The following is a 25,222-nucleotide window of genomic DNA, read 5'->3' as shown; positions in this document are numbered from 1 at the left end:
TAGAAATTAGGCTAATTTATTGAACAAAAAGATAAAAATAAAACAAAATTCAAACAGCCAGTATCTAAAAGCAAATAACCTCCATAGAGAGGTTTGAATGAGATAGAAACATATCCATTATTCAGGTAATACTGCTGGGCATGTGAGCAGATTGACAGAGTGATTGTCATTCAGGTAATCATGCATGGTTAACAGTGGCTAGCAAAGTCATCCTTAGAATTAACTCTGCTCTAACCACCAAGCAAGACAAAAGATAATGGAAGAGATTCCATAGGAAGATTTTATGGTCCAGACCTGCAGCAGGCGTGTATGACTTTTGGTAATCTTTCCATTGGCTGTTATATTGTTCTATGGACAAAAATAAGTTTGGTGGAGCCTTAGAAATAATCTCTAGCTTTCAAGCCCATGAGTTCAATTTCTATATAATCCAATCCCATGAACTTTGGAAAGAAACATCTCACAATAGCAAAATTCAATAATCAAAGGTTAGATTTAACAAAATAAACTAACATGGTAAAATAACACAGCACAATGATCTCTATCTCTGCAATATATTATGACTATAATTATACTAATTTATTAAGAAAAAGTTTAAGTGTGTTCAATATTTGTTGCTATTTCTAATACCTGCTGACCATTTAAATTATGCAATAACTTCATACAGTTTTTAATTTTTTTTTTTACAATTTTTCAAATAAAAATAATGTATAAGAGGCATTTCAATTTACCAGAAAAAAATGATGAATTATTTAGGCAAAGTTGACAGGTGTATAAATGTTTAGTCATTAATAGTTTAGTCACTAAGTCAGACCTGTCACAAATAGGATTTGATATTTTAAATACTTAAGTGTGTAAAAAGAAATAAAACATATCCTAGAATGGAAATTTTATCTTAAAAAAAAGCTAAATCTACACAAAAGCATTTGTATGAAAAAGTACACCATAATTAACAAAGTAAAATGTAAGTTGATGGAAAAAATATCATTTAAACTCTAGCCCAGAAAAAAAATTGATATCCTTAATGTAAAAATCTTTGAAGATGTGAAGGAAAAGATTTGAAAATCCCGTAAGATAATTATATATAAATAGGCATTCAATGAAAAGCAAATATATTTGATCAGTTTTCATAAAATTATTTTATACTATAATAGATAAATACATTGTATGGTAATGTGACACCCTATTCACAGTTATCAATATTTAGTATAACAGGAGCACACATGTTTATTATAATATTTGTTTCTAATACAAACAAACTTGAAACAGTTTAAATAAGAAAATAAGTATGATGTGCATATTCATTCCATGGAGTATACTGCAGCCAGAAGACATGGATTAGAGTTTACTAAAATTTTCTCAGAGAGATTGCACTGATTTTTTTTATAATATCCATACCAAAAATTTATTCTCTACCATTTAAACAAATGATTTCAAACTGTGATTAACTGCAGTTAATTATTGCAATAAAACTTAATTTAAATAGTCTACATTTTTGAATTTTCATAATCCCAAACATAACCTAAATTATCAAGACTTTAACTGGAAAACACAGATTTTCACTATTTTAATCTTTTTTATTATTTTCTTTAACTCTAATTTTATTTTTTTTTAATTTGTTCTAATTGATTATACATGACAGTAGAATGCATTTTGACTCATCAGGAAAGATGGCACTGATATATTTTTAACTATGAAAACAGTCATACAGAGAATTGAGTTTAAAGTATTTCATTTTGGCAAAATTAATACATTTTTATCAAATGAATAGGTTAAAGTGTGAGTATCTGAGTTATTGTGTACATATTTTGTATGTTTTTGTGGGCAGTTTAAACCTGAAAACTGCAGAGTAAGAAATACAAAAGTAAATTCATGTCAAATTTTTTTTTCTATTATATTTCCAATGCTATGAAACATTACCACAAATGCAATGGTTAAAATACCATAATTTATGGGTTTCAGTAGTGGGTTAATTGGATCTGCTGCTTAAATTTCAGCAGGCTGAAATCAAGATTTGTTCACATGTTTAATTTCTGGTACTTAGAATTCATTTGAAACTTGTGCCATGGCTATACACAGAATTTAATTCTTCACAGTTCCTGAAGATTTTATCTTCCCATTCTCCCTTCTTCTCTTCCTCCCTTCTTCCTGCTTTCCTTTCCTGCCTGCCTGCCTTCTTTCCTTTGTCCCTTTCTTCCTTCTTGAATCTTTCGTTGGCTGTCATCTGTAGATTTTCTCAGGTGCTAAATGCTTACCATACTTCCTTGTCACACCAACCCATACTAAGTTTTTAAGATGGCTGGCTGAAGAGTTTCTCTCTGATGTACTACCTTCTTTAACAATTTACATTATTAGTTTAGTTACACCCAAATAATCTCTTTGGGTTCACTCCATTATTATTCTAATCAGAGAAGAAAAATATTCCTATTCACTAGCTGGGTTCACACTCAAGGGGAGTGGGTTATAAAAGATGTATACATCAGGGGACAGGAACCTTGAAGGGCCATTTTATTCTCCCTAAAACCAAAACAATTTAAATAGTATGATTCAACTTTGGTAGTAGTGTGTGTGTGTGTGAATGAAATAATGACCATGTTGTTCAAAGAATTAAAATTACTGTTTTTCAGATAATTACTCCATTCTACCCTATGACTTTTATATTGTATAGACTTCTGTTGTTTTATGCTGAGTTTCTATTGTTTATAAAATCAGGACTAAGGTATTTTTTCTATTAAGAATATAAAATTGTTCTGTGTGTTGTGCCTACATTTAGATTATAAATGCATATTTTAGGCAATTGTTCAGTGAGTATAAATGGGAACATTGTGAAGAATATACTTGGTTAAGTTTTTCAGACATATAGTTATGCTGAAATTTGAGTTTAATTCAGAAAAAAATAAGTTTTAATGATATCAGTTTTCTACCACATCCAAAATTTTATTTTTTGTTCATTAGTATAAAAGCTCACAGCACCACTGACTCTTGGTCTGTTTAAGTAGAAGATTGTCTGTAGAAGAAGTGTGTGTGTGTGTGTGTGTGTGTGATTGTTTGTATATGTGTGTCTTAAATATTTGGATAGATAAAACCATGTATTGAATTCATATGTCGTAACCTAATCCTCAGTGTGATACTTGGGTTCTAATTTTGTTATGAGGTTATAGATTCCATTAATGGGATTAATGACCTTAGAAAAATAAACATGAGTGATCTCTTTCTCCCTTTTATGTGATGATTCAGGTAGAAAGCATTGTCTGTACTGTAATATTTTTGCTATTCTGAGTTAGTAATATGGGGACAGGCTAAACATTCACTACAAAGACCATGCAGTGTCCCCAGACCTAATTCTTTCACTGGGTCTGGTTTTGTAAATGCTGGTGATAAACCAGGTCTCATTTATTATATGACCATTTTGTGCTGTCATTTAATAGCTACTATTCTAGGTTATCTCATACTGACCTTAAGAAAAATGACAATATATTTTATGTAATAACTTAGAAAGAATTGGTGATGATTTCATACTCGTCTAAAGAATTTATAACCAAAATAGGAAAAAAATTTTGACACACTAACAGTTGTTATGAATTGTCTTATAAAATCACTGTTTTGGGGGGTTTTCTTAAGAAAAAAAAAGGAAGCACTGCCTCTGTAATGAAGAATGGAGCCCCCATTGAGAAACCGCTCAGGCTGGCATGATCATTTCGGACCTCCACAATACATAATAATGAAAAAAATGTGTGTTAATCTAGCCAGTGTGGTAATTTGTTAAGGGACCTCAAAATGACTGAGACAAAAAGATAGTTTCTGGATGAATGGATAGATAATAGAGCAATAAATAGAAATTTTTAAAACTGGAATTGTATTTTCTGGTTTACTTTTAACATGAATCTTGTATTAACTTCAAACTATATTTAAAATTATATTTTGCTATTTCATGATATAGAAAGAATTTTTGAACAATTGCTTTAATATGCTCAAAAATCATTCTCTGCTCCTTTGTCAACAGCAACACCAATTGTGTTTTAGGAAAATACATGGAGATACTTTGGAGGCTGTCGCGACCCCTTGCCCGCAAGGAAGACGCAACTCAGGAATCTTCTTTCAGCAGTTTATTCAGGCCTTGATTAAAGTATCTTTTAGTGACCTCCCTCTCTCTCTTTCTGAGCGCCCAAGCACAGCCTAATAAAGCCTCCCAAGTACCAATCTTAAGCCGCCGCGTGGATCTTTCTTATAGGGTGGCAAGGGATAGCGTGCCAACTCTCCACAAAAGAATTTGTTTATCACAGGCCACAGTGGAAGCCAGCGCCATCTTCTAATGGCGGCCACAATCTACAACAATGGCTTACCACAGGAGGCTGTTAAATCAAAATCCCTATGCTTCAAATGTCAAGGGATGCAAGAGACTAGACACTCATTAGTCCTATCAGGTTTGTCTGGAAAGCTCCAGCAGGTTAACACAAAAGCTGAAAACCATTAGAATTCATTCTTCCATGGTGACCCCATGGCACCCTGTCCATTATTTACTGCTTCTCTTGTTCCTTTATTTTATGAGAAGCCTGGCTCTTAAGTTTTTCATTCATTGATACTCAACTGCCTTTGCACATATGTTTTCATGAACTGAAACGAGCATCAGTGTGAGGTTTTCTTTTCCCAAGAGCTTGTACATGTTAAACGAATTCTATTCTTTTGTTTCCTTATTATTCATGAAAATTACTAAATAATACTAGCACTTCTCTATCCCCAAACATTGCAGATATGACTGCAGCATGTTTGATTATACTGGTTATTTTTTAAGTATGCTTCAGGATATTTTGTAGACATTCAGCTGCATTACAATCTTCAAATAAGTCCCTGAAGAAAGCTTTCAAATAACTTGTGTATCTTTTTTATATCATATCATTCCATAGATGTATCACTTAGTAAATATAATGGTGCTTCATTTTATTTCCGAAGACTAGAAAGAATAAATGTCCTTTAGAAAAATAATGTTATACCTAAAATCCTACTGAGAGTATTCCAGATTTTCTCAGGGGTTTCTTAATGGATACCATTATTTAGCTTCAAGCAATTTTGCAATCAAGTCACATATAGCAATGACATTATTTAAATAAGAATTAAACTATGAAGGCAACCACTTTTGAAAATGAATATCTCACTAGCTCTCTGCTAAGTCATTATTTTAGCCAGACTATACTATACAAAGGAACATGAATCTTTCTTTCTATAGTTCAGGATGATGTATCCATTGACAATGGAGCATTAACTTTATATATTATCAAACAAGCATGAAACAAGCAAGTCCTATCATTTAAATTGTGGAAAACTTATTTTTATCATAATGTACTTATTATTTTTGCTATTTTATTTAGCACTTCTCATAAGTTACTGGGTTAACTGAAGAAAGTACTGGAATCAAGATTGTTGAAATCTAATTCAGGTTCAGGCTTTTGTTGATATACTTAATCTTGATTAGTAACTCATCTCATAAGTTTGATCTTTCTTTTATCTTTTATCTATCTTTCTGAGAAAAAATATTTTATGAACATATCAAATCATAAAAAATAAATTTTTAAAAATGAATGGATACAGGAAAAGAAATGGATAAACCATTGCACATTTTATTTTATACCATGCATCTCCTCCATCATTTGCTGGCATTATATTCAAATGCTACTTAAAGTAAGACATGTAACAAAAGACAGAAGTACATTGCAAACCATGGCTTAGAACATTTAAAAGTCTTCAGTTTTCAGTTATGTAATATAAAGATTTAATAATCCATGTCATGAAAATAGACAGTCAATGTGCAGTTTTTCTGAAAGACAATGCTAAATTCAGAAAATACATTTATTTACTAATCTTCCTGGGACTTGTCTAGAAACCTCCTAGGATGTCAGTATTGTTAGAAACCCAAGGCATGGAATAAGAAAGAAAAAATGTTAAATAAATTTAGATGATAAAATGGGATAGGAATTTTGAGAACTCATTGCAATGGCCTTTTCTCACTCTGGGTTATAAATTCTGCTTTATTGGTAGTTTCAGTATTTAGAGAAGTATATGTTTGGGATGTCAGAATACTATGCTAAATCACAATATAATCTAATAATTATATGTACTTTCTATGTGATTAAAATATCCATAATCCCACCCAATAATCAGAGTAAGAACCCTATTCCTATGGTTCCATCAAACAGTCTTCTGTGTACTACACATTCTTGAAAAAAAGATGCTTTTTGAAACGTGTTTAATGAATTTTTCACTGCATGCATTACTGTTTCCTTATTCAGTTTTTTTTAATGAAAACCCAGAAATATTTAGATAACTATATTTACAAAACTATGAGGCAAGTAGATGTCATGATTTCCAGTTTTCAAGTTGAAGTTTATGTGAATAATGTTTTTACTAATAAAAATTCAGAATGTTCCTTTATATTGCATCGCTCTTGATAGGCTGAAAAATGACTGATGTAGTCTCAGAAAGCATGTGTTATAATATAGCTTTATGATTCTTCAGTGATATGACAGAGTATCCCCTGAACCAAGCTAAACCTGCAGCCAAGAAAAGGTGATTATGATGCCATCAGAGAAGCCTTTCAAACCTAAAGGCAGACAATTCTCTGTTAGTGCTACCAGAATCTATCTGAAGGACACAGATGTTTCACTGTAGCATATGTGTAAATCGCCAGCATGAGTAAATATCTGCAAAACACAGGTACAAAATCTAGTTTAAAGAGGAGCAATGATAGAGCAACCAAAGAAGTCACTCAGACATTGTAAATCATGCAGAATAGGTTACGTCCCAGGAGGCTATACAAAGTTCTTTATTATAATATTTTCATTGCTATCAGTGTTTAATATGATACAAAAAGCTAGTTTGATGAATTAGATTAATCTCATATGAGGCTATGGGAATATGGGTTAAATGGAATTAAACAAAAGCTTATAAGGGTTATTAAATGCCAACTTATAATTGGTATTGAATTGAATTGTTGACAACTTTTCTTTTTCTATTTCAACTGCATAACATGGTACTAAGTACAATGTAATGAGTTTCATGCAAGTTCAGGAGCAAAAATCTAGAGTAGTACCTTATAACTCTTTGTGATTTACATTAATTTGCAACATTAAATATTAAAGATAACAAGATTAATATACTATGCCAAACGAATAACACTTTAAATATATACAAACTTTGCTATTTTGCATATGATTTTTATTTTAACTAAATTAATTACTCCTGGGCATTCTCAATAGTGTCTATTAACATTTATCCTAAATAAAGACCCAGCTAGAATGTGGAAGTGACTTCCTACATATATTTCTGTCCAGGTAAAGTTTTTATATATTGTTATGTTTCAGGAAAAATAGCAGAAAGAGTAAGTCTGATGACTATCTTTGTAATTGTGTTTCTAATCTCACTTGGTATATATCAGTGATATGTGAAGTGTAAGTTATGAAACTGAAAAAAGGAGTAAGTGGAAAGAAGATGTGATAGCCATTTTGTTCTTTCCCTTTGAGAGGTGGTGTTGGACCTTCTGTGTCTTTGAGAGTAAGTATTAAAATTTGTTTATGATGGTTTATGATCAGCCTAGTTCCCCAGTCAGGAGAAACCATACCAAGCAGCGTACTCTTCACTTTTTGTAGCCGTGCTTTGAAATCAATGAGTCTCTCACACTTAGTTTTATTTTATATCAGAGAAGAGTCTCCTGCAAGCACAATCCTTTTGCTCTGTCACATGAGCCATTCTTGAAATTAGGTCAGAGTTCATTATGCTGCTAGTGCCTCATTTAGGCACAGGCGCAGAGGAACATAAAAGTTAAATCTTAGCTTGAGGCACAGAGAATGGATTTCAGTTTTGTAAGGAATTAAAAAGTGCTTTAGGATAGCTAGTTTTCACCCAGATAGGAAATAAGTGCCCTCGAAGAAAAACTAGCTAGTAGAGGGAAAGAGTGTAAAGTAGTAGAATACTCCTGGGAGAGCTACAAGCACACAAAGAGAATGAAAATGACCAAGAGGTGTATATGAAGTATCATTGGGAGGGCATGTTCTGAGAGCATGTCCACACAAAAAGCAAATGTAGCACTAGTAGTCTGGCGTAAACTCAGTGTCTCGCCAGTATTGCAAAAGGAGATGCCTTTGAAAAAGGAAGTTAATATTGAGCATATGTGGAAAGCACAAGGGGCAACAAAATACATAAAATTTGTAATCATTCACACTCTGGTGTAAGAATAATATTATGAAAGTAAATAAAATTTGACAGAAAAAAAATAAGTTGAGAATCAATAAGCTGCTTCGGTAATAAAAATCTAGAACTCAAATTACTCTTCTTTCAGAAAGTAGACATTAGTTTCACCTAAGAAAGTATGTTATGCATTTTATTTGTGCTCATAAATATGTATTTATTTATTTTTCCTGCTGAATACAAATGAATTAAATTCAATTGTTTTTCTTGGTTAAGGACAGAAAATAAAATAAACCAGTACCCTAGGCAATTTTCCATTTTCCTGTGATTTAAGTGTTTACAAAATGAACATCACATTTTTTGTTTTGTTTTTGTTTATTGGAGTCAGGGATTCATTCGGTACATGGGGCATAAACTTCTGAACTATCTTTTCTATCTGTCTGTTATATATCATCTACTTACCAACCTACCTAATCTACCTACTTAATTGTTGTTCTAATTTTATTGGATACATATGTATATAAAATATATGTGTACATATAAATGAACATCTACTTATGATTAAATTATATGTGATCTAGGGAGGCTGAGGAATTTCCCAGTACTAGTCCCTATAAAACTTAAGAGAAAGATTTGAAAAGCTTCTGAGGTCTCTGAGGTTGACTTATAGATAAAATTATACTCTTATTTGGTTTACCTTAAATTTTCTAATTTCTCAAAAATGGCCCATTTAAAATTGCCCATAGAAACATACTGAATGCTTTCTTTGGTTAAGAAACTATAAAGAAGCCGGGCTTAATGGCACACATCTGTAATTCCAGTGACTCAGGAGGTTAAGGCAGAAGGATGGCAAGTTCAAAGCCAGCCTCAGCAAAAGTGGGGCACTAAGCAACTCAGTGAAACCCTGTTTCTAAAATAAAATAAAAAATTGGGCTGGGAGGTGGCTCAGTGGCCAACTGCCCCTGAGTTCAATCCCTACATGTATATAATCACACACATTTTTTGGAGTCTAACATATCAATTGATTTTTAGCTTCCAATCCAAACATTAAAGTAAGTAACTAAGCTTGTTTTCTTCATATGTAAAACAGACCACATAGTAAAAGGAATTCCAAGGTAATTTCTAATTGAAGTAATAAATGTAAGTATTTAACATAGTGCCTGAATGTATAAAGTACACAAAATTGTTATTATTATTATTATTAGTAGTAGTAGTAGTGTTAGATGATAATATTCATATGTATATATTTACAGAGCTATGCAAAATTCTAAGGCCATCACATCAAAATTTCAGAACTTTTCACTCAATGTGGTAGGGAAGTAGAGATGGAGATAGTTTCAGACATTGGAGGAGGCTAGTTAGATGAATGGGTGAGATTAATAGAGTAGGAACAGAATGTTGAAAGCTTCATCAGCAGAACTACAAGGTAAACAGTGCCACAGGAAAAAAATTAACACACCTGGATTCTGCAATAACAGGTATGTAAATTACCTTGGTTGCATAGCAAAATTAATTGCTTTAGATCAAGTATTTTGTATAATGAGTAAATGTACTTTGAATATTGAATTTTTATTTGGGCTTTACTAAAATGTCATATAGCATGTTTGATGATGTGTGTTGTCATCAAAGATAGCTGAGACAATGTTCTAATTGTTTCAACAATCAGAATTGAATTTTCTAAAACAATTTTCAGTACAAGAAGTTTTTGAAAATAGGTCACTTATCTTTGCACTGTTTCCTATTCCCAAAGTAAAAGGAAAGTTCATATTTAAACTTTTTGCTTGCTGACATTTCTTTTTCCTGTCATTTTGAAACTCTTCTAAGACATGCCCAGAGGTTTTATTGAAATTCATTATATTGTGGAAATTGAACTTGTTCAGGAGCAAAAATTAGAAAATAATGCTGAGTATTGGCAAATTTTTGGAAATTTATAATCTTATAAAAGTTTGTAGACACTGTTAAGAAGTTATGTTCAGCAGTCTGTGTCAGATAGTCTTTTGTGTATGTGATATAAAAAAGCTTTCTTATTTCTTCAGAGTTAAAGCTGTATCATATTCCCCTTCTCTAACTCCAAATTAAAAAAAAAAAAAAACTTTAGAAGTTTGCTTCTCCGTGGTTTTCACTGTTGTGTAGCATTCATTGCAAAAGCTTTAAAGTTGAAAATAAATTGAGAAGTATTGATTTATCCTAGGCTTGGAAAGAGTAGTTTAGCAAAACAGAATCATATGATAGGATATTACATCTTTTTTGTAAAGTTGCAATTTCTTTCTTTAAACCAACTACACTGGTTAAAAGAAATGTACTCTAAAAACAGCTGTGAATAAACTCTTTTTCAAATTAAATTAAATTTATTTTAAATTGATGTAAAATATAAAAAGTGTACATTTTATTTGGTATGATGTGGTATTTCAACACCTAAAGCAATTCTTAGTATACAATTTAGAGATTGTTTTCAGTTCTTTTAAATTCTGGCAAACTAGAGAGTAGTGTATAGATTACTAATATTATGTAAGTAGGCTCTAATGTTTACGAAAATGTAGTTAAAATATCATTTAGATACTTGTATTTTCCCTTTGTAATAAACATACTTTGACAAATGTACACTGATCAGCTCTTGTGATTTCTTTGAAACTGAGAAGCTACCGGCACTAGCTTTTGAATGCTTAAACAGAACAGTTCTTGGCAAATTATGATGATTACTTAACCTCTAGTAGTCCACACAAAAGATGGACATTCTCTATTTGGCCTCATGTCTTTCATATAAATACATTTAAATTCAATCATCAGTAAATACCTCAGATTTTTAGATAGGATACTGACTATTTTTCTTCACGAATATATTTTTGCAAAGAGCAACTACTGTTGGAATCTCAGTAGTCATACTCAAATAAAATATGTATGAACAAATGAAATGACCACCTAGTACTAAAAACAATATTTGGGCTGGAGCTGGAGCTCAGTAGTAAAGTGATTGCTTTGCAAGTATGAGGAACTGGGTTTGATCCTCAACACTACATAAAAATAAATAAAGGTATTGTGTCCATCTACAACTAAAAAAAATCAAAAATATTTATGAAATTATTACTGCTTTAATTAGGGGGATCATAGCTACATTTTGAGTCAGTAAAACTGCAAACAGATAAATATAATAATATGATACTAACCAAATTGTGAGCCACAGATACTAAAGGAAGAAAGATGTAATGAAGATGAAAGCTGTCATGAAAGAGGAAGGGAGACAATTAGAGAAACAAAAAGTAGAAGGTGAACAGCAGGAAACGTGAAGAGGGTAAGAGTGGTGATAGAATTATAAATGATTAAAGTATGTTTTATGCATATACAAATATGCTACCATGAAATCCATTACTGTGTATAGTTGATCTACAATAATAATGGAAAGAACATGTAAAAATAATGATTTCATTCCTTGAATCCATTAAAATTAGTTAGCAATTTAGGAAAAACTAAAGCAACCGAGGCTAATCCCGGGTGATTTGTTTTGACTGAAATATTGATTGAACTATGCAATATTTGTAAGAAAACACTCTGCATTTTTATGACAATTCACTGTACACTGTGTATTTACTTTCTCAACTAAACTAACAAGGAAACTTAACATCAATTATAATGAAGGAGTTATAAGAAACTTCTTTAAGTCATTTGGGATGGAAATGCTTTTATATAAAACCTTCAAAATCTTCCTTTAATTTCAATTATCCAAACACTGTTCCATTTCCTTGGTTTCTGTCAGATTGTATTTATGTACAGTTCATGTTTTCAGTCTTTATCTTCTCATATTGTTCTACCTGTATGCTTATTTATATTTCTAGCAATTATTATTTTCTAGCATGTTCAAAATACATAAAAACTTTTGTTAACATCTTTATTTAGTTGTTAATTAGATATTTCTGTTTAAGAAGGCAACATATAATTCTTGACTGCAATCTATACCTCCCTTTTTCTTCAACACTATGTGTCATCCACCATGGATCAACTAAAATCAAAATTCAAAGGGTATAACTGTTCCTGTCTTTCCCTCTACCTAGAATATTGTCTGGTTCTTCATTTGTCCCTGACAGATATATATATTAAATATCATAAGAAATATTTAATTATGCTTGGGAAAAACATAAAGTATAAGTTGTAAACTAATCTTTATCAAGTATATTATCATCATAAGAATTTCACACATATCAATTCAGATGCATATTTAATAACCAGAAAGTTTACAGTTTATAAATGTATTTACAGAATGTATTTGCACCTTGCTTATATAACTATCTCAGGAGAATCCTGAAGATTATCAGCCTCATGTAGGTGAGAAGCAAGTCTTCTTTCTTACTTTATCCACAGCACCTAGTTCTTATCACAAAGGAGATGCTTAATGAAGGTTTCTGGAATTTGCCTTTGTAAAACATTGACAATATTCATGCAAAAGTCTGTCTAAAATTGATAGTTTTATATTTTGAAAACATTCATAACTTTCCTTCCTTGTCCTCTTATTTAGCAATCATCAGCTTTTGTGTTGTGTGGTTATATCAATTTATTTCATCCAGTATGATGAAAGAACTGTAAATTTTGGGACCAGTCTTCGACAAGTTTGCCAATGCCAGAACTGGTTTCATTGGAAAAGACAATGAACTTTTTTTGTTTGCTTCTTTATATAGTAAAGAGATTTAGGGTAGAATATCTCAAAGATATACTAGAGGTCTGATTCTTGTTATTATTTTCTTTCTTTCAACTTTTTTTTTTTTATTTTAAGATGCTTATGTGACCAGAATTTCCAATTTGAGTCCTGTGTCAATCATTTGTATTTGATGTATGGAATTCAATACTATACCTCAAATCCTGGACTCTATTATATCTATTCATGCCATTGATCTCAGGGGATGCTATGCCATAGAATATAATAAATCAGTTCCATTTTTTGTCACTCATGCAAATAATTCAATTTATATCTCCCCCATATTCATTGTTGTGTTAGGGTTCTCTAGCAAAACCCAACCTATAGATTATATGTGAGTGTACGCATGGATGTGTGTGTGTATCTCTATGTGGGTTGATTTACTAGTTTGACTTACATAACCAGAAGCTATATAGCTGCACAGTGTCTGAAGAGGTCAGGAAAACAGTCATTGCTCAGTTCAAGTAGCTGGAAGCCTTAGAGCCCTAGAAGCTTCTTGGAGATTTCACTGGTGTGAGTCCATATTGAAAAGCTGGAAAATTTGAGTCTGATGTCCATAGGCAATGACAGCAGCAAAACCACAACTATGCAAGAAAAACCAAGCTTCTGTGTACTTGCAACAAAGCATTGCCCTTCCACTTTTTCTTCTATCTGGGACCCTAGACTATTGGACAGTGTGGTTCACATTCCAGGCAGGTCTTCATCTCTGAGTTCAATAAGCCACATGCCAATAGTCTTCAGAAAAAAAAAATCATGGACACGCACATAAAAGTACTTTACCAATTTTTTGGTGTTTCTCAATTCAGTCAAGTTGATGAACAAGATTAACCATCACAATTATGATTATTGATGAGCATCATGCCCTTTTATTATGAGTAGTTCAAATTCAACAGAAACAAGATTTCCAGAGAATCACTTTCTCTATAATCTTGTTAAAGTCATCCATGTCCATCTCCAGCTGTCATTCTGTCTCACATTGTGTTGATTTGCTTGCTTCACAGTTTTATCACAAACAAAACTATCTGTTATTACAGTGCTTATCCTCTGCCCTCCTTCCATTATGACCCGCAGTAGAGCAGAAGATTCCTATTAACAGAGACTTTGTATGAATTCTGTACAATAATAACCATAGGATCTAATCATCTAATAATATTTAAACAAAGAATAAATGAACAATTCTAAAAATTTCTCAATGCTGTGGAGGAAATTGATTAGAAGAAACTACACATAGGCAAGTAATATTTTGGGAGGGTCTGGGAATTGAACTCAGGGGCACTCAACATCACTGAGCCATATCTCCAGCACTATTTTGTATTTTATTTAGAGACAAGGTTTCACTGAATTCCTTAGTGCTTCACTGTTTCTGAGGCTGACTTTGAAATGGAGATCCTCCTGCCTTAGCCTCCTGAGCCTCTGGGATTACAGGCATGTACCACTGTGACTGGCTAGGCAAGTCAAATTTTAATGGGATGATTTTGGATAACATTCTTACATAAGGCAAACTAAGCCACAACAAAAGAAAACACAATGCACTTTCAGAATGCATGACATGCAATTTAGAATATCTTTTGATTTTATACATTATCTATAAAGTAGGTAGGAGTGGGAATATCTGTAGTCAGTGAATAATGTATTAAGAATGGTGCCGGTCAATAGACTGAAAAGGGAATTGTACTCACGAATGAGCTCTGTCCAGTAACCTGTGCATACCACGGTCACACACCTTTCACAATTATGTGTTGCAATTACTTATTTACTTCTCTGTATTCTTGTTAGACTATGGTCTTCCTGAGGGCAAATAAAGGATATTTTTCTAACATCATCCTAGTGAAAGTGTGTTCTCAAAATGATGTGTTTTTACGGTAATGATAAAGAAGCAGTGTTGAACAGACGGAGAACGGGATTGTAATCATGACCATGAACATGGCAAAGACTGCCCTTAGAAATATCTTGTCCAGGCTTTTCTACAGTATGCTACTGTCAACATATTCCCCTAAGGTAACATTATTTTGCGCCTTTCCCCCCACTTTGTTTTTTAAGAGATGTTACACTCTGGTCATGTTTCTTAGTCCAGGCTTCTGTGTGGTTGTGGTTTTGTTCATGTGTATTTATATGTACACAGGAGAGCATATGTGTGTGGTTGGCTGGCTATGTGTATCTACATCTGTATGTATTAATATATCTTTCTGATGGTTTTTAATCCCATTATTATGAACAAAAGTTTTAAAGATGTGAAAGCAGAATATGTGAGTAATTTCAGACACAGAATTTTTTACTTCACATAATTATTTAAATTAAAACAATAGGCTTACAGGAGTTATTGATTTGGAAAACAATTAAATATTCTGACTCAGCATTAATTTATTCTGTCAGTGATTTAACAAAGTATCAACCCTACTCCATATTAATAGCTTGTTGTCTGATTTTAATTAAAAAATTCATAAGTGATGGTATTTATTTGCACATTAAGCTATCTCAAAATATCATAATTTTGTTTACTTACCCAATTCAATAAAAATTCAATATTTTTACTTTTATTATAATGAATTTTCTCTGTGGTGCAAGTTGCAAAGGGCATGACAAACATCTGTTCTAATTCCCACTGACTAGTCAATAATAAAGTCTACTTTATATACTTGTGCTAATGTGATTAACTCCATCTTTTTTAGATAAAAATGATCAATTCTTTTTTGCTCTTTCACTCTGTGTCAGGCTAAAATGCTTTTCCTCCTGGTAGCTTAGTGTCATGAAAAATCTAGACAATCAATATCTCTACTTTCTCATCTTATATATTCTAATTAGTGCCTACTGATAGAGGCTATTCACTTTCTCAAGCTAAGTGTTTTGTAAATTCAACAATTTCCTTCTTACAATGATGTCCACTTTGATTTTCTTCTCTCTCATTTGTTAATGTTGATTATTATTTTCCCTTGAAAGATCATTTGCTTATATCAAATCATACTCTCTCCCTTAATCACCTATTTTGTCTCCTGGTTTCAGTTTTGCTCCTAACATGTCTTAAATTCCATGCTCTGATTCTCAGGTCTATTTCCCAAACTATGTTTTATTTCTTTTTTATTTTATACCATCTCTTATAACAAAAACTGAAAATCACTTATTTTTCTAAATGTGAACTAAACTCTCTTTATCCCAAAGGATTATCCTAGCTTGACCACTTTTGGAGCACCAAAGGTGGTATCAAATGCTTGCTTTAGATTTCCTTTCCCATACAATCTGCATGGTTTTCATAAAGACTACGAAGTTTTATCATCTAGTTCAAATATTTGCTATGTTTCACTTGGTTTCTATAATTTCCTAACTATTCTCTCTCTGCCTGAAAACTTTACTGTCTCCTTTTGAATTTCTAAAAAGCAATTCTTATTTCACCATCTTTGTTTAATATCTTACATGACTCTAGTTGTTAACACATAAATTATAAGTAATAATAGAGACTTCATAATTGGACTTCTTTCTCATTCTCATGTTCCTATATATCCTTCATATTTACTGTACTCTACAGAGAAAAAAAATATAACTCTACATATATCCTCTTGAATGCGTTTTTTTTCCAATATCTATTCTAATTTTTTTTGGGGGGGGAATGTCATAGTTGTTAAGGTCTTAAGTAAAATCCTATCAAGTTACCCCCTCCAAGATACAAAAAAAAAAAAAAATAAAGAACACACCATTTCTTCAGTAAAGTTTTATCTGACATCCCCACATTAGTTTAGTCACATCATACTTCATAAACCACTAAATTTTATTCTTATTTTGTTAACATTAGCATGACACACTCATTATCTCCTTTAGAGGAATAATATATCCAGGTATAGGATATGTTCTTGTTCAGAATGATAACATTGCATTGGAACATTAAGATTTGGGCAAGGGACAGAAAATATCAGCAAACTACCAGAAGCTATGGAAGAGTCAAGCAGTATATTTCTGTCAATAGCCTCAGAAAGCCTTGTTCTTTAGACTTCCATTCAAGACATTTGTGAGAAAGTATCTGTTTTTTGAGCTGCTCAGTGTGCAGTATATTGCTATAGCCACTGCAGCAAAGTAATACAAACTTATTAGTGTTCATGAACAAAACAAAACAAAGCAGACTCCATTAAGATAAAGGGATCTCCATTAACAGTAGCCAAAATAGGATTAGCTACATAGGAATAAATTTACAAAAGATGTTTAAAACATTGATGAGGGGGTTTTATTGCAATTGTTGTTGTTTGGTATTATTTTGCTATGCTCAGGTTTAAACCCAGAGTCTTGAAAACATGGTAGGCAGTAGTCTACTACTAAGTTATCCCACAGCCTGATAACAGTGTTTTAAATACTCCTAAAAGACACAAAATTAGACTTGAGGAAATAAAATGAAGGTTCTTGTTCTTAGATAAATCAGCATTACAAAAACATCAATTCTTTCTAATTTAATTTGTAAATTAAATATAATCTGACAAATATACTAAGATTTGCAAATTGGACAAGTCAATGTTAAATTCACACTGGGAAAAAGCATCAAAGAATAGACAAGAAATCATTTAAAAGCAAATTATGAGGTAGAAAAAATCATAGACTCTGTTAACATATATGTTAAGTGATATAAGTGATATTAAAAAGCCAAAGGTAGAATGTTTTCTCTGATGCTTGGAAGCTAACCCATAATAACTGAGGTGGGGCAGAGTGGAACATATAAGTTCAGTAGATTAGACAATGGAGAATAGAGGAAGTGGGAAATAGAAAAAGGAAAGACAGTAGAATGAATCTGACATAATTTTCCCATATACATGTATAAAACAACACAGAGGATCCCACCATCATGTACATAAGAATGGGATCCTAGGGCTGGGGTTGTGGCTCAGCAGTAGAGCACTCATGTAGCACATGCAGGGCCTTGGGTTTGATCCTCAGCACCACATAAAAATAAATAAATAAAGGTATTGTGTCCAACTACAACTAAAAAATAAATATTAAAAACTGGGATTCTAACTATAATAAGATATATTCCATGCTTCTATAAATGTATCAAAATAGATTCAAAAAGAATAAACAAAGAAGAATACTGATAATAATAAATGCTGGAGCGGATGTAGAGGAAAAGTAACACTTTTACACTGTTGGCGATTCTTTACATTAGCACAACTGCTATGGAAATCAATATCAAGACACCTTAAAAGATTAGGCATGGAACCACCACATGACCCAGCTATATTATGCTTCAGTATTTATTTTGTAGAATTAAAGTCATCTTCTTACAGAGATAAATGCATACCCATATTTATAGCACCACAATTCACAACAGACAAATGATAAAACCAGCCTAGTTGTCCACAAACAGAAGATGGATAAAGAAAATGTGGTATATATACACAATGGAATTTAATCCAGGCATTAAAAAAATGAAATTATGCATTTGCATGAAAATGAATGGAACTAGAGACCATCATGTTAAGTGAAATGTGGCTAAAATTATGCTTTTATATATATATATATATATATATATATATATATATATATATATATATGCTTTTATATATAAATTATGATTTTATATACAAATATGCTTTTATATATATATTTTTTTCTTGTTAATATGGAATCTTTGTGCAACTGAAACAAATTACTAAGAAAATTATTCTTCTTTAGAAGGGTTTAGATTGATTCAAATTAAGTATGTGAAATGTTCACATAAAAATTATCAGAAAAAAATATCATTTGCCATCTTGTTAATAAAAATAGTAATACTTCAGGAAATATCTTATGTGAATTTTCACTCATCACTGAGACCTGGGTGTGAAAAAAATGCTTCTGTACCCTTTTGCTATTATCCTTCTAAATGTAACTTTGTATTAATGAGAGACTTTCTCAGTTCACAAGATAAGGACACTGGAAGCAATCTAGAAGCAAACAACAACAAAAAAACATACCAGGACATAGCAATATCTGGAATGATTCCTAATTATTTATTTAAATGTGATTTGGTTTATTGCCTGAGGTGTTAGAGACAAATTTCTGAAAAAAAGATTCATAGATTCTGAAACATTTATTGAGTTTCTTCACTAAATCATTAGAAGATATCATAAAACAGGCACCAATGTAATTATAAAATCTGTTCAGGTTTGCCTCTGGCTCTCGTCTGTTTACTTACAGAGAAAATAAAGATCATTATTACGTTTGCACCTTCCTCTAAGAAATCAAGCCTGACCTCTACCATGTCTGTAGTTTCTCCAAGTCTTTGCAGGCCACTCCACAAGAGCCAAATAAAATCATTTCAACTTATTAACATGTTTCAGAACATGAGAAAATATTTGCATGAAATACAACATATTTGCTTGCTTCCATACCCATATTTGAAAGAAGCTGTAGACAAGGAGGCAAATGTTATTCCTTAGATCACTTTATTAGGCATAAACTACATATATCCCACAAGTGTTATGACTAGGTCTTTTATGGAGTTTTCATTTCAATGTAAAATTGAACAACTAGGACACACCAGAATTTTGCACTACAAAAAATACCCAAATATTAATTGCAAATATGTACCTGAAATTATATATTTGAAATACTATAATTGTAGGTGAACACCTAGTTCATCTATAAATTCATTTTTTGGTGTATAAGATTTTAGTTGTCGGTATTATATGATGAGTTTAATATTGTTCTTTGTATGTGATAAGTAACATATTTGCTACTCTATTGACATGCATTATAATCCTTTGATTAAACAGGACAAATAAAGCATTTAAATGAATGATATGCTAGGAAAAAATCTGCTAAAATGCTATTATTTGTGCTTTTTTTCACATACTAATTGTTATTCTGACATACTAGAACTTTCTAAAATAATTAATGACTTTTGTAACAGTTTGAGACAAATCTTGTGCAGCTAAGGTGCAATAAAATTTTAATACAATTTGATTTGCAAAAGTAATTTCTGAGATTAACTTTTTAAAAATGCTTCCAGGGAAAGAAAACTTCTTAAACAATACACACATATGCAAATAATACACTCATGTGCATTGAAAGCATTCCTGTCTACATAGTCTGCCCTTACCATAAGCATCCCCATTCTGGATTTCATTTACACTCAATTTATCTCATGGCATAAACCTCAATGTTACATTTTTTTTTCTCAAATTTCCTTAATGAATTTTACTCTTTAAACTGCTGTGAATAATCATATTTGGCAATTTTTTAATCAAATTTCTACTTCACGCACATGAAAAAATTTGTTTCTCTTTTATTGTTTCATAAATAAAGGGATATCTAATCAAATTTAAGTGCTTGATAGAAAGGAGTTACTTTTATAGTTTTGGGGTACCAGAAGAGGTCAGTTCACTTGCGGAAACTACCGTAGCCATAAGGTGACATTCCATCACTGCAGAGCAGATTGCAAATATATTTCATTCTACATTTACACAGCATCTGATGTTGTGACCATTATTTCCAGGTCATTCAATAAGTTTGTATATCAATATTTCCTCTAGAGATTGTTAAAAGTATGCATTCATAGGAACCTAGTAAGAAGTTATATAGTCACATTATCTGGGGACAGATTCTGAACACGTTTTATTTAAGTGCCACTGATTTAAACTATGGACTTTAATGTATTAATTTATATATTTATGATAGTAAAATTATAAAACATATTTCTTACACATATTTTATATAGGTTTAGATAAGTTTAATATTTTGGAACTGAAGAAGCTGGTATTACATTGCTGTTCAATTGGTTCATGAGTATTAAATTTACTAACAAACTAGACTGCAAAATCTTGCAAAAAAATAATGGTTTACGCTATTGTATAAGCACTTAAACAGCTAATGAAAATTGCACATTTCATAGTGTCTTAACAATTTTTCTTGATTGATTGATGGTCTTTTCTTAATAATGAATTATAACCCCTCTCCACTTCTATATCCAATTTCTCACTCTCCCACTTCGACACTCTTACAACTCTTTAGAATTTAGAAGCTCTAAAGGACAAGAGAGTAGTGGCTTAGTAATTAGGGGGATCCCAGGCATATTTTCAGGGGGGATAAGAGTGATAGCTATTGTCATCCTCTTTAGAATATCTACATAGTTAATACACAGAGTATTTGGCAGTGCTGCACTGTGATAATAACACTGGAGGTTTATTTCTTATTGATTAATTAAAGTCAAGTAAAAGCAATTTCTAATACCAATGAATAAAGAATAAATCAATAAAAGCTCCAACATATTCTTATATTTTACAAAAATTCTCTCTCCACAAGTAATTAGGTACGCATATCTGCTACAATAAGTTTGCAGATCCTCATTTTCTTTGGTTACTATTACAAAAACACTTTTGATAATAAACAACATTAATATTTAATATTTTATTATGGACCAGCACATGTATTATATGCTGCACATGAACTATGAGCTGCACATGCACTTCCACATTTTATTCTGACAATGTATAGTTGGAACTACTGAGCTTTTAAATTATGAATTTCTGTGATATTGATATACATTTTATGAGATAATAGGTCATAAAACCCTATTACTTCATCTCATTCAAAAAGCATGCATTGAGGCCCTTTAAGAAAAACTTTCAGTAATAAGGATCATAATTATTTATACAATGTGAAATATAATCAGTAACTTTATCTCACCAGTCATAGCAACAGAAACAATACTGTGCTCATAAAGAAAGGCAATGGATATGATAATTTGCTACATTGCAGTTGTCATTATTCTATCTATGTGGGTATCAAAATATTAAGTTGTGCATTTTATAAGTATGCAACAAAAAAAGAAGAAAAGGGAAGATTTTTATATATGTTGGTAAAGATGAGTCATTTCCTCTGTCTCGGTAATTTGGGAAAGCAATTGAAGAACTTAGAATTGACTTTAAAACAGAACATAAGGATAAATCGATATGACACCTACAGATCAAAAAATTGGAAGTTAAAAATTTGTATAAAAAATCTGGGAGGGGGGGTTATTGGCATAATTGGGAGGGATTTAGGTAAAACAATTTTGGCTTTGTTGAAGCTGTATGGTTTTTGTCTTTCTACAGTTTTCCTTAATAAAACATTAAAAGTCAGAAGAAAACATAAATATGTAATTTAAAACTCTGAAGAGTTCACAAGCAACCAAATAGTTATTTCATCTTAATATTGTATTTCAGTTAAGCAAGTTGCATGAATTTCTTTCCTCAACTAAGATGCAATTAGTATCCATGAAATTATACAATTTCCTATTTGCCTTTGCCTACCTATAATAATTGTGGCTAACAGCCATCTAAATTATTCATTTTATATGGTGAACAAGTGGTTATTCTTAAAACAGATCCTGTGCTCTTTTAAATTGCTTTCTTCATTCTCCAGTTGGCCCAGACCATTACTGAGTTAAATGCTTCTTAATGAAGAATACTGCCTCACTGAACTTTACTTTGTCTGCAAATTACAAGAATAATTTGAAATTCCTGTAGTCCAGAACTGCATCCCAAAGTCTGATGGTGAAATGCTAGAATTTTGTATCTTTTCACTGTAGGCCTTTTCTTGAGATACTTTTTTTTTCTTTTAGTTTATTTTAGAAACCAATATACTCTTGGATAACATACTTTAAATCTACAGACCTGTATGCAAATAATCTGTGTTGATTATCAACTAAAGCATAAGAAGAAGTAATAAAATGAACTAAAACATGGTACATGAAAGGAAACGGACAAAAAGCAGTCCTAAGATAAATCTCTGCCTCCCTCCTGGCACTTCTTTGGAGAAGAAAAGCTGATGAACAATTTCCTGAGTTCAGCAGATTAACAGGGTCACACTTACTAGACACAATCATAAAGCCACCCATCATTCTTGCATTCTTTTTATTTTCACCTGCTTTGCATGTGATTCACTTCCATATAACTAGCACATGCCAAGCTTAGTTTCTCATCAGAATGTGGATGAAGAGAAAGATATCAGCATTTAACAGACAAAGGAAGAACACATTTCCATTAAACTCTGAACTGCAATACAGTCTTTACCAGACACTGGGTTATGCTGCCAATTTAGCTTCTCCCCTAATAATGTAGAATTTTAACCTGAAGAGTATTTCTTTTATATAACCTTTTTCTTCTCCCCAGGATGTGTGTGTTTGTGCACAGAAGTGTGTGAAATAAGGGCTGTCATAAAGGTTTGATTGGAGGTACCTGATATCCTGGGTCAAATTAATATAAAATTACCACAAGAAAACCTTAATTCTATACACTTTACATTCATACTCAGAAATGGCATTAAATGAATACTAAATTATTTTTTATATAATGACCAAAGAATGGTTTATTTTATAAAATAATTTCAGTCTGTTTGCCTGACTCAATGGTTATGGAATCATGGGTGCAAACATAGCAAATTAAAACTTAAAAGTTGCAAAATCCAATAACATTTACTTTTACTTCACCTATGTTTGCTTGAGCATACAGTTGACACAGCACATCTCTAAGATATGGAAATCCCTTCTTTGCTCTCTTCAGGTGCCAGCAATTGATTTTTTAGCCAGCAGGAGCAACATACCCAGCTGAGCTCTTTTCATTTTTGCTCTGCCTTTCCTTGACTTTACCTTGTAGTTAGTCAGAAAGCAATCACACAACCCCAATGGTGTCAAAATTGTAGTTTTCTAAACGTCTTTGCCTTGTACCTCCACACTTCTGAAAACTGACTGTTGTTATCATCAAGGACCTGAAGTCAAGTAGGCACTTAGTTAGCCAAACTGTAGAGACACACATGTAGCCAAACTATTACGTGTTCTACCACAAAAGTGATTATTTTAATGCAAAACTTTTCATCATAATGCTAAAATAAAATTTTATGTTAGATATAAATATGAAATAAAATTAAATAAGAATGTACACTCAGTTCATTATGAGCCAAAGAATGTAATAAAATAGCAGACTCTTAATATATAATTTTTAAATAATTTTTTATTTGACATTGGTTACAAAGGTAATTAATTTAAACTTTCTTCAAAATAAAAAATATAAAGGCATATAATCTACTAAAAAGTTTGACTTCTAGACTTAAATTAATAATATTAATTTACACTTGTTTATCTTAGTTATTGCCCAAGAAAATAGGATTGAAATAAATCATGTATTCAGTTCTATGAAGAGTAGTACCAAAAATTTTCCAGAGAAAAGAAGCATTAAGCTATTAAAGATATTTTATGGATTTATATGGGCAGTATGTTTTTTAGAAATGGGAATATGGAAAATTCAGTAAGTCAGGTTTTCATATCTCTCACATAGATTGAGTCTACAGAATGAAGTATGTTGGTGGATGACATAAAAGTAGGACAAAGGGAGCTACAGTTTGTCAGTCCTATGTCTTAAATATGACACCAACAAAATGTCAATCTCCCACTATGAAAGCTGGAAAAAAATTATGATGTCCGCTTGTGTATTTTTCTGCAGTCCAGAAACACAGTACACATTTCTTAGCATGCATGTCCTTAGCTTGCGTGAATCAGGAAATATTTATTTTCTTTTAAAATTTATTTCTAACTGACATAAAAACATGAGATACTTATTTTCTCATATGATATATAAATCACTTTGTTCAATGGTCATGCAGTTGTTCAGGTACTCCACTGACAAAATATCTCCACCTGTGGATACATTCTAGAAAGTATGCCTAGCTTTGACTTGAAAATCAGGGAAGTTTCAGTCTTATTGGTATGATAAAAAGTAAGAGAATAGAGTATTTATACTAGGCCAGCTATTTGCTTTCATTACTGAGAAACATTTGAGTTATCTTTGATACTCCCAATGTTTCATTGGTTTATTTGAAACAACTAGCATATTGAAACTTTGAGAACTGGTTTATTTGCCAGGAACTCTATTCTAGAGAAAGGGTACTCAATTTGTGTATATATAAATATCCCCTCCCAAGCTATTAAACAAAATTGTAACTGTGGATTATAATATAAAATATGTTCTTGGCCCCCTTTTCCTAACAATGTTGAGAAAAAATTTTCCTATTGTTTATGAAAGAGGTTTTATCTCAGAGGTTTAGCTCTTATGCCATATGTAGTTTTTGCCAGCTCCAAATCTCATCAGACCTGGCCATTTGTTTCAGTTTGGCATTTTTCCAACTGCTCTATGCAAAGATTCTAGGATGATCTTTCCAAACTCACACTGATCACACTACTCCTTTGTTTGAAAGCCTCTTGTGACTGTTCATAAATTTAAAATGAATTTCAGTTTCTTACCAAAGCATTGAACAATCCCTGTAATCCAAATCAAACCTGTCTCTTTATCCTCATTTCTCTTCTATAATCCCACTATGTTGGGTGAACTTATTGCCTTATCAAAAATACATTGAAGCTACATCAGTCAGGGTTTA

At 31.8% G+C, this 25,222-nt stretch overlaps 1 pseudogene; it reads left to right on the top strand.

Moving 5' to 3' along the window:
• Nucleotides 1-3,253: 3,253 nt before the first annotated feature.
• Nucleotides 3,254-3,380, top strand: LOC143411916 (small nucleolar RNA SNORA72; annotated as a pseudogene).
• Nucleotides 3,381-25,222: the final 21,842 nt, after the last annotated feature.

This window comes from Callospermophilus lateralis, chromosome 12, assembly GCF_048772815.1.
Source record: "Callospermophilus lateralis isolate mCalLat2 chromosome 12, mCalLat2.hap1, whole genome shotgun sequence".
NCBI classification, from domain to species: Eukaryota; Metazoa; Chordata; class Mammalia; order Rodentia; family Sciuridae; genus Callospermophilus; species Callospermophilus lateralis.
Note: the sequence above shows the minus strand (reverse complement) of the source record. Positions and strands in the feature narration are given on the sequence as shown.